This window comes from Symphalangus syndactylus, chromosome 19 (assembly GCF_028878055.3).
Source record: "Symphalangus syndactylus isolate Jambi chromosome 19, NHGRI_mSymSyn1-v2.1_pri, whole genome shotgun sequence".
Lineage (NCBI taxonomy): Eukaryota > Metazoa > Chordata > Mammalia > Primates > Hylobatidae > Symphalangus > Symphalangus syndactylus.
In genome coordinates, this window is record NC_072434.2 from 62,513,018 (window position 1) to 62,523,379 (window position 10,362).

A 10,362-nucleotide genomic window follows, 5' to 3' on the forward strand; every position below is an offset into this window, starting at 1 on the left:
ACATTCACACTGTGCTATTCTGGAAACGAACCTAGACCTGGGAGCTGTATTTCCTAAATGACAGACCATTACTTGACATATTTTTTTCCTCGCATGTATGTATATGTGTGTGTATATGTGTGGGTTTGTATGTGTGTGTGTTTGTGTGTGTGAGTTATTTTACATTTAATTAAAAGTTTTATTACAACAATATTGCTTTCTTTGCAATCCTTAAAAGTTCATGTTATTTAAATAATTTGATGAAAATCTGTGGTAAATATTACTGCTTAGTGTCTGTGTTTATACAAAAATAGCTATGTAAATACAGTAAACTTGTTCTGTAGGTAGTAAACAAAAGATGAAACTGTTCTTTGAGGGCTTTATTTAACGTGCATTGCCAGCTGTTTCCTTCTATCTACTACCCTAACAATTTTTAAATTAATGGATTTCTTTTTCCTAACATAGACATAAATGCCAAAAAAACTCTAACACATAGCGAGAGCTCAATAAATAACTAAATATTATTATTATTGTTTTAACTAGTTTTTACTGACACAAAAGCATCTTTAACCTAAAGGAATTTTTAAGATTAAACTACAAACTGCAATGATTTATTTCTGATAACAGTGGTAGTATGAACATTTTTAAATGTTAATATGGCTTTTCAGGGTCATTTGTGCCTTTAACTTAAAATGTTGTTTTGTTTCTTTGAATTGGTGCACATTTTTGTGTATCTTATGGAAAAGATTACCTGAAATATCGCACAAAATATTTCCTCAGAAAAAATAGCTCTTGGGCTGACCATGGGAAAAGAAAAAAAAAATTGATAAATCAGAATTAACAACACAAAACAGCCCACTAAACACTACACAGCAATCCTAATTAGGGTGGATTTAGTCTCTTTATCTAGAGCCATAAAGTGAACATGATTAGAAGGGGTAAAAGACAATTGTGTGTGTGCACAAACACACGCACACATATATACACATATATACATACACACACATACATATACACACACCTACACATTTGTGTAACTGATGCAAATCGATAGCCCATAGCCAGAATTTTGTTTTTAAATATTCCAGGTAAGGACCAACAAACGGTGAATGGCATCATATCAGGAACTCTGGGATACAGCTTCAATTATGTTTAAATTCACACAAATGCCTACATTTTAAAAAGAAAATATATTTCATTGATTTACAAAGGTCCATATAAATATAGATACGGTTTGTCCAGGGAATTGTAAATTTAGTCTCAGGTGGGCTTCACATTCAGCCTGAAATGAATCTGCAGAGAGAGGGAGAGTCAGTGTTACAAATTCAGTGGCTCTAGGGGAAATTTGTTAGAGATCATTCTGAAAGTCAGTGCTGCCTGAAAAATAAAAGAGAGAGAGAGAAAAAAACCCACCCCACACTGTGTTCAAATGATTTTCTCCCCTCTAAGAACAGCATTTTAATTTAATATTTCTTATATTTGCCCTTCCTTCTGCCTTGTGGATTTTCAGAAAAGCGGTTTGGAGCCATTTAGAGTTATGATTTTATGTATGTGACATGAAAGGGTAATACAGGCTGTCTTGGTGTATTGAACGAAGAAAGAGAAACAAAAATTGAGCAGGCTATCTTACTTGTCTCATTTGCCAGGCCCCATCATAAAAAGTAAATGAGTTGTTTCGTTGTGATCCTTCAGAAAGATGTAATAAGAGCGTTTGGTCCATAGGAACGCGGGGACGAGGCTACTCTGCACCCCCCGCGCTAGATAGATGATACTGATGGCGGGTGAACACGCACATCCTGCCTGAATATGAACAACAGATTTGTCAGTGTGTGACAGGCTGACAGCCCAGCTCCCAGCTGCTTGTCCACTGTTGTTATATCAGTACCTTGTCTAAGTATTCAGCAAAGAGGCAATCTGCTTCCTCCATTCATGGGAGGCAGGTTGCCAGTTAAAAAACAAGTATTGGCTTCAGGCAGCAGTGCCAGAATGCATTGAAAAGATGCAATTTAAACACTTGCGTGCTCCTCAGGCAACATATCACAGGCCTTAGAAGTCCAGTCCTCCAGATTAGGTTTGTAAAACAAAGAAGATAACTCAAAATGAGATCTATCCTGGCAAAACGTCGTAATTTAGCTTCCATAAGTGTCTCAGCGGAACTTGGTTATGAAAGAAAAAACATGCTTGACTTTGGCACTGGGAGTGTGGCTGAAGTGAAAGTTTGCTCGGTGTTTCTGCTATTACAATGTTATTTTTAAGGGCAGTTAAAACTGTGTCAGTGAAAATATATCATGGCTCAAAGAGTTTTCAGAGTTAATGATGAGGATTAAAAGTTCTCATTTTTTACTAGTTGGGCCGTGTTGATATGGTTGACAACCATTAATAAAATATTTTGCAATGTAAAAATAGATTTATCAGACCTTATTTGAATCATTATAAAGACCTTATTAAGTATCCAAAAATTTTTACTGTACCTAGTTCTAAAATCTACAGAAATTAATTAGAAAATGGGAGATAAAGTAGCTAATGAGTTATATACGCTATTTTAAAATGTTAAGGAGAATGGATTCAGTACATTAAAGGAAAAAAAGTAGAAGAATCAATGAATTTCAGAAGAAATTGCCAGTTTGCTTTGGATACCATGGATGTATGTATTGTTCAGAAGTTAGAGCATCACTTGCTACTTTCAGCAGCCTGTTTGAATACAGGCATGTGGCATCTCTGACAGGCTGAGTTAAATAAGAGAAAACCCAAGAGGATTTATACCATCGTCTTTAATGGCTCCTTCAAAGCAGTTATGGCCTGTCAAACCATTAATAAGCAGTATTTAAGAGTCCCTAAGTACACATTTGCACAACATTCCCCAAGGACTCAGGGGAAGCCATTATAGTTTGTTGGATCAATAATTATCATCATTTCATTCAAGTCCACTGCAAAATGAAGAACTGGCTATGGGGTCTTCTAGCATCCTTGCCTCGGGTCACAGTGTGATGTTATAGGTCTTGAGAAGATTGCAGTGACTTTGTCCTCTAGCATCCCTGGAGACTCGGGCCCCACACGCTAACTGTACCCATAGTCCTTCTTTTGCCATGCGTAGGACTCAGTAGATACCTACATTCTTGTAAGTTTGAGGAATTCAACAAATCCGGTCTTTAGCTGATTAAGAAAATTTATTTATTGATGCTTTTCTTTAAAAATAACCTGAAAAACAAATGACAAACTGATGTTAGAAAGCATGTCTAGCAATTTGGATAGAAGTACTGTACATATTTTTTTCTGCTAAAATATAATAGCTCAAGTATCTATTCATAGATGGCTAGTTGGATAAGTTATTAATCCTTTATACAATGGAATACTCCGAGGGTGTCACTAAAAATGGTATTGAACGAGACAAGAAAGTGTTCCTTATACTCATAAGGGAAAAAAGCAGCTTAAAAATTGTATGTTAATGTTTGGTGATTTTTTAAAATTACATACAATTAATTATATACCTATAGATAGATGGATATGTAGAAGAAAGAGAGTGAGAGATGGATAAAGAAGGATGTATACTATACTGTAAAAAAAAGTATGTACAAAGTACTATACTGAAAATTTTTGTGTTCTTCTTTGTGCTTTTCTGTATTTCTGATATTTTTCTCCATGACAATGTGGTGCTTTTTTAATTAGAGAAAATATGCCATTAAAATAAAAAGCTGACAACAATAGAGATGTACATTTAAATGATAGAACTTTCCTATTTAGTTATTTGCTACTCTTATTTTCTGTTAGGTATTTGTGATAGGCATAATGTGATACATTAATATAATGTGAAATATCACAAACGGAAAGCCTGAAATTGCCTTTTATTTTTGTTATTTGTTGTATAATATGTAAATATTTTAATAAAGACTCTCTCTTTACAAAAATTACTGTCTTTGATGAGAAGATGAACAAATAATAGTATCCCATCCCTACTCTGGTTATACCCATTAGAGGTAATGGAGGTCAACAGCCTCCTTTCACATCTGTCCCCATGTTTGTACTAATATCTATATCTATATCTATACCTATTTGATCTTCATAAGATCAAAATTAGCTTCCAGTATGAATGTTATTCTGTACAAGTGCTTCATTCACTCAAGATATGCACAGCTTTCTAAACCAAAGCATATATAACCACTTATTACTTTTAAGAGATTTTTCATTTTAGTTGGCGTATCTGATAATTTATTCAACTAACAGACATTCAACTTGCTCTGAGTTTATGCTTTTACAATGTTGCAATACATCTTTGCACTTACATTAATATGTATCATGGCTTTTATATTCCTGATGTGAAAATTGCTGAGTCAATGGGTATGCCTATTTGAAAATCTAGAAGATATTGTCATATTCCCTTCCCCAAAAGCTGTTTACCTGCAATGTTTGAGAATGCCTGTTTCCCCATGTACTTGCCAGCACTGAGCTTTATGATACTAATTCTTTTCATTTCTATCAATCTGATGGATGAATAATGGTAGTTCTCTGTTTTGCATTTTCATGACTACCAGTACTACTACCTTGATCTTAGAACTAGGTTAATCTAAGGAGATTCTCTGGCATCCTCTGTTTTTTGTCAACACTTTTGATTTATTTTTTATCCCATGTTGGTAATCAGGACAGATCTAAATTAGGCTGCAAAAAGGTCACGAGTTTTCCTGAAGACCTTAACATGACAGAGTTGGCACTTAAAATTAGATCACCTGATTTTAAAGACTGCTTATTCTACTGCATGTTAGGACCACTGAGAGAAAATACTTCAAAAAAGGCTCTTGTCCATTCTTTTTCATTCCCTTCCTTCAGATCTCTCCCTCAATAACAAATTCTCCTTTTCCAGTTTCTCAGTACATTCACACCTCTTGCTTTTTGGAGAGTATTATAATATTGTATGTTGATCTTCCTCTTACACTCCACCATGCCTACCCATTCTTTGTGTTAACCATCCAGAGTCCTCCTTCTGCTCTGCATGAGCTACTTCTCTGGCAAACTACTAGGTTCCAAAGCATTAATGACCAACAAAGAGCTACTGCCCTGTTCCCTGTGGCAAATGTTTGTATTTACACAGGGATATTATGTCTTCATTCAAGATATTTCAGCTCTGAGAAAAATAAATTCCCTGACTCGTAAGTGAGAGAGATGGTTGGATCAGCAATGCTATCCATTAAAGAAATGGATTCTGGAAGAAGACCCTCTTTCTCCTTTTGCCTGTGACAATACATGTAGGTTCCTGTGTTAAGACTGAACAGAAATAAAGCCTATTTACTTTGCAGTCTGCTTGCCAACAGTAGCTTCAAGGAATTGAGCAATTGATTTCTCTTTGAAATCGTTGTAAATGTATAGATTAAAGTTCATAAATGATATACACAGTAAAATATATAGTATATGTACAGTTATATTTAGTGAAATAAAATACATATATAATATACCAATATACAATGGACATTCTTATAACTGACTTTCCACATTAATGAAACCTCTACATTTTCTCTGTAAAAGGTATCAACTGATGTTCATAATCAGCTGAATCATTGACTATACTCCACTTTCTTTTAATAACTGTTTTTAGCATTGCCATTTAGGATTGTGTTTAAACTCTGTTTGAATTCATTTATATTTCTTTCTGATATGACTCCTTATGGGTAATGTGTTCTATAACTTTATAGCCTGATACACAATGGTGTACTTCTATGTATTTCCACGTTAGAATGGATGACCTATCTTCACAATGTTAATTTCCATTATGTAATTCTTTCGACGAGAGTATTGTCTTACATGTCTGCTTCTATGTGTTTCCTGAGCTATCACGGGTATATAAAAATCCCTTCATAACTATTATAAATTGTCTAGAAGACACTCACTACCTAGAAAATGTTCTCAGGTTTATGCAAGTAAGTTTCTTTAATCATGAATGTAAAATATCAGATGAATGAAATGAACCCACAATTTAGCTTCACTTTATTTGTTAATGTTGGAAAATTATCAGACCAGGCAACACCTAATTTAATGTATGTAACCATATCACCATGCCATTTGCTCTGGACATTTGATTTATGTAAGAGGTGTCATAAATCAATTTATCTAAGGCTAAGAATTGGTAGAATGATAGGCAACTTTAGATGGTATGGTTTGCCAACAGCTTTTAAGAAGGGCCCTTGAGACCTAAAGAATGAGGAAGAGGCAGCTGTGTGACAAGAGTGGAGGTGGAGCTAGCTCTGATTTGTATTCATCTCAGCTGCGTTCAAATTCTCACACGGTAGGAACAATATCCTAAAGTTATTTTGTGTATGTTAAAAATAATTAATCCAGTCTTCTACAGGATGATCTCCTCTCCATGGCCCGTGTTTTATCATGTTATTTTTACCAGTGATATATTCATTGAGTATTTCTTAATTTATCAATTTAGGTAGACTCTACTAACTAGCTGTGAAGAAATTAGCATTCTTCTACTCCCTCAGTTTTGTTTCTTATATTACTATTTTTATTGTCAAGGTTTATAATGTTTATTTTTCTTTGGTAATTCTATTAGACCTTTCAAATATTGTCTACAGATTGATTAAAAATTGAAAGTATAAAACAATCTAAAATATTACGGTTATGTAGTTTTTTTTTTTTTTTGAGATGGAGTCTCGCTCTGTGGCGCGATCTCAGCTCATTGCAAAAGCTCCGCCTCCCGTGTTCACGCCATTCTCCTGCCTCAGCCTCCCGAGTAGCTGTAGCTAGGACTACAGGCATCTGCCACCACGCCCGGCTCATTTTTTGCAGTTTTAGTGGAGACGGGGTTTCACCGTCTAGCCGGGATGGTCTCGATACCCTGACCTCGTGATCCGCCTGCCTCGGCCTCCTGAGGTGGGGGATTACAGGCTTGAGCCACCGCGCCCAGCCTTTTTTTTGTTGTTGTTTTTTGTTTTTGACAGAGTCTCGCTCTGTCACCCAGGCTGGTGTGCAGTGAGGTGATTTCGGCTCACTGCCACCTCTGCCTCCCAGATTCAAGCGGTTCTCCCACCTCAGCCTCCCAAGTAGCTGGAATTACAGGCGCCGGCCACCATGCCAGGCTCATTTTTGTATTTTTAGTAGAGACGGGGTTTTGCAATGTAAGCGAGGCTGGTCTCCAACTTCTGGGCTCCGCCTGCCTCGGCCTCCCAAAGTGCTGGGATTACAGGCGTGTGCCACCGCGCCGGGCCTGGTTATGTAAACGTTTTAAAGTTTAGAACAAAGTAGTGTAGATGGAGCCATTTAGAAGAGATGGAATCATGCAATCCTACATCATTTAAACTTCCCTAAGGCAAACCTTTCAGTGTGGAAGATTCTGTTTTAATTTTTCTGACTCCATCTTTTCCTTCTCTATTTTCATATCCCAGGATATCTCCTTTCATAGATTCTTTTTTATTCCACTGGCCCACTTACTCAAGTGATTTGTTTTCCTGTAGGGTTCAAAAGGGGTTTATTCATACCAAGTTTAAAAGCAGAATGCTCTCTGAGCTTTGGCACGTATAAAATTTCTCTATTTTTCTCTTACTTATCATCGATAGTTTTTACTGGCTAGCAGAACTCTAGGTTCAAAATCTTTTCTCCAATCACTTTGAAAACACTGCTCCAATGGTTCCTAGAACCCACTAACTGTTATGAAAAGTCTGATGCCCATTTGATTTATACTCCTGTGTCGATAATATGTTTCACAAATACACCTCCCTTACCTCTTCAAAAATATATCAGTTTTCTCTGTATTTGTCCTGTTTGGCACTCAGTGATTCATTTCCATGTGAAGATTTACATTGTTTTATGGATTTATTTATTTATTTTGTCCAGGTAAATTTTCCTTTTTTTATTTCTTGGATTTTCTCTTCCTTCCATTGCCCAGATTCCCTTCTACTGGAACTCTTAGTAAATTAATGTTAAATGTGACTAGTCTTCATTATTCTTAAGTTTCCTTATATTTACCATCTCTTTTCTTTCAGCCCTGGTAAATTTATCATTCATCTCCACCGTGGGAACTCTTATTTTGGCAGTTGTATTTTTTTTTTTTTTTTTTTTGAGACAGAGTCTCACACTGTCACCCAGGCTGGAGTGCAATGGCACAATCTTGGCTCACTGCAACGTCCGCCTTCTGGGTTCAAGTGATTCTTCTGCCTCAGCCTCCTGAGTAGCTGGGCTTACAGGTGCATGCCACCATGCCTGGATAATTTTCGTAATTTTAGTAGAGATGGAGTTTCACCATGTTGGCCAGGCTGGTCTCGAACTCCTGACCTCAGGTGATCCACCCGCCTCGGCCTCCCAAAGTGCTGGGATTATAGGCGTGAGCCACTGCGCCCGCTGGCAGTTGTATTTCTAACTTCCAAGAACATTTTTTGCTCTTTGATTTGTTCTGTTCATGGCAAGTTCTTCATGTAATAGTTATAGTAGCAATAGTCTCTCAAATGTCTCTGAAGATATTAATTAAAATATTTAAACTTCTCTTCTGTTCCCTGAATTATGGCTGTGCCTACTGGGGTCCGTTGCACTGTTTGTGTTTTAGTTAACAAATACTCATATAGTTCTTACTATGTGCCAGGCTCTGTTCCAACCAGTTGTTCTTCTCTGTCTGGTACCACTTCACCTCCATCATCTCATGCCACTACTCTCAAAAACCCTGCATTCCACTTCTACCAAACCATTTGTCCTTCCTAAAATTACATCATGTCCTCCCAGCTCTGTGCTATTGTCTGAGTGCTTATCTTTTCCACGAATATTTACCCTCTTCTCTATTTGCCAAATTCCCATTCGTTCTTTTGTTTTTTTTTTTTTTGAGACATGGTCTCCCTCCGTCATCCAGGCACTATCTCAGCTCACTGCAACCTCTGCCTCCTGGGTTCAAGCAATTCTCCTGCCTCAGCCTCCTGAGTAGCTGAGATTACAGGCGTGCACCACCATGCCCAGCTAATTTTCATATTTTTATTAGAGACGGGGTTTCACCATGTTGGTCAGGCTGGTCTCGAACTCCTGACCTCAGGTGATCCACCTACCTCAGCCTCTCAAAGTGCTGGGATTACAAGCGTGAGCCATCGCGCCCAGCCCCCATTCATTCTTTAAGATCCAGCGAAAACATTGTCTTCCATGAAGACAGAATGGGTCATTTCCTCCTCTATAGTTCTTTAATGCTTTGTACAGACCCATCTTATAGTTTGGGTCAAATGTTATTACAATTATTTGTTTATGTACTTAAACAAATAATTGCATTCTTCTATCATTATTCAAGATTCTTTAAGGCAAGGAATTTAACTTAGTTTTATATTTCTGCCTTTCCCACTTAGCTTCGGGTATTATGGCTGGGACATGGTGGGGTCAAAAATAGATGAATAAATGTCTCATTGGCCTCAAATAAAATAACGGATACCATACAAAGGTGACAAATACCAATGAATGTGACATTTTGAATTGATTGCTGGCTGTGACACTGTCTCTCCTAAGACAAAATAAAATAATTATTTTTTGCTTACACAGCATTTTCTTTGAAATGTCACCTTAATTTAGGATTATTCTATGTGCTATAACCTAAATGTTATAAAGCCCCAGTCAACTGTTAGAAATTAATCCTGCAATTAGCCAGGCATGGTGGTGGGCACCTGTAATCCCAGCTACTCCGGAGGCTGAGGCAGGAGAATCACTTGAACCTGGGGGGCAGAAGTTGCAATGAGCTGAGATCGCGCCACTTCACTCCAGCCTGGGCAAAAGAGCGAGCCTCTGTCTCAATAAATAAATAAATAATAAAAAATAAAATGAAAAGAAATTAATCCTGCAATATACACATGAAGAATACAGTTGGAGTTGTCACATAGTATGTATAATGCAAGTATTTTCACTTGGAGACAGGTATAACAAACCTGAACGTTTATTTTAAAATAACAGCTTTACTCTTGCTTGCTTGTATTTTCATGATTCAACGGTCAAGAAGAAATAAATATTTTCTGAAATAAAGAGCAATTGATAAATTATAAAATACTTCATAAGTATAAAATAGAAATAGAAATAATGTGAAAAGGAAGATAAGTATTTTAATTGTATAGTATTAGCCAGGATTTTAGGAAAAGAGTATAAGTATCATTCTTTAATGTTATGTTGGCACACGTGTGTATTTTACTTTAACCAAGAAAAATAGGCATTAGAAACTGTTTTTAACACCCTAGGTTTTAGGAAGAGATTTTCTAAGCTGATATGAATCCTATTTAAGTATATTTAAGATCTCTCATTTAGAGTTAAGTGGAAGAAGAAAAGGCAAAATTGTCTTTGCAGATGTTGAGAAGAAATTCATTGCAGGCAATCATCATTTAATACCCAGTACTGACTTTTTGAACAAGTGCTTTCTCTAAATGATAAATCAAATGTGTTGGC

The 10,362-nt window shown here is 36.5% G+C and overlaps 1 long non-coding RNA gene across 1 annotated transcript; it reads right to left on the reverse strand.

Annotated features, from left to right (window-relative positions):
- Positions 1-1,248: 1,248 nt before the first annotated feature.
- LOC134731998 (uncharacterized) lies at positions 1,249-9,872 on the reverse strand. The gene is made up of 3 exons (XR_010114782.1): positions 9,855-9,872; positions 3,092-3,177; positions 1,249-1,272 (listed from the first exon to the last, which is right to left on the reverse strand). It is a non-coding gene; the product is annotated as an uncharacterized lncRNA (long non-coding RNA).
- Between the last annotated feature and the right edge of the window lie 490 nt (positions 9,873-10,362).